The sequence below is a fragment of the Lycium ferocissimum genome, chromosome 5 (assembly GCF_029784015.1).
Source record: "Lycium ferocissimum isolate CSIRO_LF1 chromosome 5, AGI_CSIRO_Lferr_CH_V1, whole genome shotgun sequence".
Lineage (NCBI taxonomy): Eukaryota > Viridiplantae > Streptophyta > Magnoliopsida > Solanales > Solanaceae > Lycium > Lycium ferocissimum.
In genome coordinates this window covers 6,017,849-6,022,875 of record NC_081346.1, presented here as the reverse complement: position 1 = coordinate 6,022,875, position 5,027 = coordinate 6,017,849, and positions in this window count along the sequence as shown.

Below are 5,027 nucleotides of genomic sequence, written 5' to 3'. Positions count from 1 at the left end.
TTAGTGTCTAAGTAAACGTAAATAAAGCTATGTACCTTTTAAGGAGATTAACAGATACTATCTTAAATGTTACTTTTCATTGTAATGTTTAAGAGAACTTATTGATTGTTGAACAATTATCGTGGAAGAAGGAAGTATTTATCATAAATATATTAGATTCTCACATCAATTAAACTTATAAGTTGTATTCTCCTGTAATAGGAACAAATCTGAACGCTTCCCCTTAAATGAGTCTTATGTGACGTGAATTCAAATTAATCGGAGCTTCAATGGGAATACCTGACACCAAATGAGAAAACAAGAAAAGGAACAAATCTCATCATTTGAATTAAATTTTAAGTACTATATATAAAATAGTTAAATAAAAAAGAATTAATTATTTTGAGGTTTAAAAAATCTTACTTCTTAAATTAGATTTATGGAAATGTCAATTTGAAATTTCCTTTCAAAGTGTGTGGATAAATACAAAAACCTTATAAATATTAACACATTTTTTACTATTCTATTACAGTTTTGTACAACCCAATATACAAGTAAAAATTAATTATAAACAAAAGTAAAATGTTTACCTTAACATTTATGATAATTATTTGCTTAAACAAATAGAACAAAATTTGATCCCATAAGAAAAGAGCATAAATACATTGAAACGGAGTACAGTACTCCACTAACACTGACACGTGGAACAAGATGCTTTTTGTAGCTCTTGAGAAGAATTGCAGATTGTTCATAGAGTTCCATTATGACTATTGGTGACACAATTACTGATTTGTCCTTCCATGAAGTTAGATTTGCCAAAATACCCTTGGTCGTCCATGGCATGGCTCTTCTATATGGTAGAAAAAATAGCCAACACGAGCTACCAGGTGCCATTAATAAAATATTTGGCTATTTTATGTCAATTGTTGGGCCGAATTGTCGAGGAAATTAGTTAAAATTGTTGGCCCTCTTTCTACATGAGCGATTATGAAATAACACATAGGCGATCTGTATATTTTGTAGGAGGTCATTTAATCAAATCACCCCCGAATTGTCATGAAGTACCGAATTGGTCATGCTCGATTATTCTTCAAAGTAGTGTTTTAAAAGGCGAGGGCGTAAGGCGGGGCGTTTTACGTCTGTCTCAGTGAGGCGTAAGCCTCGAGGCACGGGGCATAAGCCCTATGGGGTTTTAATTTTAGTATTTTATAAAATGATATAATTATAATAAATACTTTAAAATATGTGAAATAGCGTAAAAATTGAAGAAAACTATAAATATATATATATATATATATATATATATATATATATATCCACCCCACAAAAAAACTAATTAGAACAATCTATTATACGCTACTTACAAGTACAAGTGACTGCTTGTTACTTTTTTGAGATAGTAGAAGATAAGATAAATAATTGGAAAAGAATATATATTAGGCATTCTAGTAATAAAAAAGGTCTTGACTTTTAAATTTAATGTTTCAGTTCTTTTTTAAAACATTTGAGTAATTACATGTTGAGAATTTGGGCATTATATTAAGGACTTATTTAACAAATTTCGTTTTAGTTTGAAGAAGTTTTTTGGGCTTACGCCCCGACACGCCCCAACAAAAAAACTCGCCCCAAACGCCCGGGCGTACGCCTTTGGAGACTTTCGCCCCGACCCATCGCCCCTGGGCATTTTTGATACGCCCCGCCCCAGGACTCACCCCGGAACTCGCCCCGAAAACGCCTTTTAAAACACTGCTTCAAAGGCACTGGTCTTTAATTTTTGCTCTTCGCGTAATACCATGAGGTTTGGAGTTCGAACCCCAGCTCAGTCAAAAAAAAAAAACTCTGCCTGCAGGTAGAGTTTTGCATTCAAAATTTTGCCTGAGACAGAGTTTTGCCTCTGACTTGTGAATTTTTTATTTTTTTCTGAACCGGAATTCGAATCCAGAACCTTGAAGTATTAGGCGAAGGCTAAACATTAAAGATCATCAATTTGAGGGTCAAAAATTAAAGACCGGTGCTTTTGAAGGAGAATCCTCACAAAAAAACATGGTACCGAATTGCGTTATTTATTTCTGGACCATTTACTTGAGCTGGAGATTTGGACAGTAGGTGCTACATTGTAATGGATTGGCCCAATTTCCATTAGTCTTTCTATCATGGGCTTTTGGTAATTAAGTCTTATAAGTAGCTTATCCATGTAAAAATTCCATCTGTCATTGACACAAAATGTATTTGTTCATAACTTTTAAGCGATTGCCCTGCTAATCGGCTAGAAAGAATTATTCTTGATCATTACCGCAAAGAAACTGTAGCTCAATCTCTTACCAAATGACAAACTTTTGAGTAAAAATAGAGCTCCAAGTTTAAGAACGTTCAAAAATACCCTACAAAGTATTTTGATTTTTGTAACTTGTGTATTAATTGTATATAAAAATTATATATCGTTTTGAGATATATATGATAAGTCTTATATGATACATTACTATATATATATACACACACACACTCACATAAATTGATACAACCCTCTTCGGCAAGTTTATATATTTTGAAATGTTGTATTCAAATAGCTTGATCATAAGAAATAGAATAAATACTTTTCTTTCTATATAAAACATCAAATAACCACTCAAAAGTCCATCATCATTCGATTAGATAAATCAGTTTTAATCAACGTCATGGCCGAGAAAGCTCTCTCAACTATAGCATAAGAAATTGACAAAAAGTAAAGTAAATTTTAAATGCTAGAACACAAGAAGATGAGTTTCATGCTTCTTCATCTCTTCTATGTTTTTTTTAGAGAGATCACCAAGTCCCTTAAAATTAGAAAACCTTTAATCATGATTGCAGACATTAAATTAAAATATTAATTTAATAAAACTCAAACAAACTCATGTAACTAAATTCACAAAGAAAAATAGTGGATGTCTTAAAAAAAGATTCAATTAGAAATTAATAAAAGATAAAAAAATAAGAAAAGAACTTTAAATAAATAGCAGCAAATAGACGCCCTCCTAAAAATTGCAAGTCACACCCTGTCCATTTTAGCAGATAAAATAGTGATGCTCTTAAATAAAGATTAAAAAAAAAATAAAAAAAAATCAAATCTTCTACTGGGAATCGAACTCAGGACTTCAATGCAACTAGCAGGGCCTAGACCAGCAAACTAGGCTGCTGGCTATGCTCAGTGATATCATCTATTTAATACATTGCATACTATACATATACATACATATATATATACTAAAATTTTCGAACGAAGGTGACACCCCTGGGCATAACGTGGGTCCGTCCCTGCCCTCTAAAAAATTGCATGAACATCAAGAATTAACTATGGAAAATGTCAAACAAAAGGCTAAATATAACTTCTCCTAAGCACACAATTTTGCGCTTCATAAAACTTTTACCGTTTGTGCGGAATCGGCGAAAGAATTGTTCGTGAGTCAGCGATTGAACTTTTATAAGAGGACTGTATAAAAGACTCTAAGCTCGATCGTCATTAATTTTGCACATTGAGAGATTAGAAAACTTTTTGAGAGAAAATTGGAACTCTCGGTTCGCTTTTGACTCACGCTTGTTTTCAAGAATTGAGATTCTTCTTAATTCTTTATATCTTGGATTCTATTCTATCTTTTTTCGGAGGCGATTTAGTTTATATACACATCGATTGTTAGTCGATCAGACGTTTATCTAGGATTGTAGATTTCTTTTTTATTGACTATTCAGACTATTTTTTATACTTAGTTTCAAGTTTAAGACGTGCGTTTTTTGTATCGCGTCAATTAATTAAAAAAAAATATATAAAAAAATATATTATCAAAAATAGTAATTGGCGTTAAAATAAATGCAATATTTATTTAAATGATGAAAATAAATGTAACGTGACATACATATATATGATGTTGTATCACATCTAAATCTCTTTATAAAAGATATAGTTGGTATATTTTTTTATGTCGCTTTGACTACTTTGTGTCTAAGATTGAAACTCCTTCTATATCACACTAAGACCAATTAAAGATTAACTTAGGTGAAATAGCAACTGGTATTAGAATACATTTAACATTGATTTAAATGGTAAAAATAAATATTACATAGTGCAATAGTTGGAATTTTTTTTTTTGGATTCCTTCAAAATCTGCTAAGATAAATAACAGTTAAGTGAGTTATATAGTATTTGTAGTTATATGTACATATTTTATGGTATTAAATAATAATATGTTATGTAGTTGCATCCAGGGACGGACCCACGTTATGCCCAGGGGTGTCACTTCGTTCGGAAATTTTAGTGTATATATATATATATGTATGTATATGTATAGTATGCAAAAACGTTTATATATTAAACAGATGATACCATTGATCATAGTCAGCAGCCTAGTACGCTGGTCTAGGGCCCTACTAGTTGCATTGAAGTCTTGAGTTCAATTCCCAGTGGCAGATTTGTTTTTTTTTTGTTTTTTTTTTTTTTTTTTTTTTAATCTTTATTTAAGAGCATCACTATTTTATCTGCTAAAATGGACAGGGTGTGACTTGCAATTTTTAGGAGGGCGTCTATTTGCTGCTATTTATTTAAAGTTCTTTTCTTATTTTTTTATTAATTTCTAATTAAATCTTTTCTAATGACAGCCACTGTTTTTCTTTGTGAATTTAGTTCCATGAATTTGTTTGAGGTTTATTAAATTAATATTTTAATTTAATGTTTACAATCATGATTAAAGGTTTTCTAATTTTAAGGGACTTGGTGGGACAAAGAAGCATGAAACTCGTCTTCTTGTGTTCTGGCTTGTAAAATTTACTTTACTTTTGTCAATTTCTTCTGCTATAGTTGAGAGAGAGCTCGCCATGACGTTGATTAAAACTAATTTATCTAATCGAATGATGATGGACTTTTGAGTGGTTATTTGATGTTTTATATAGAAAGAAAAGTATTTATTCTATTTCTTATGATCAAGCTATTTGAATACAACATTTCAAAATATATAAACTTGCCGAAGAGGGTTTGTATCAATTTATGTGAGTGTGTGTGTGTATATATATAGTAAGATCCA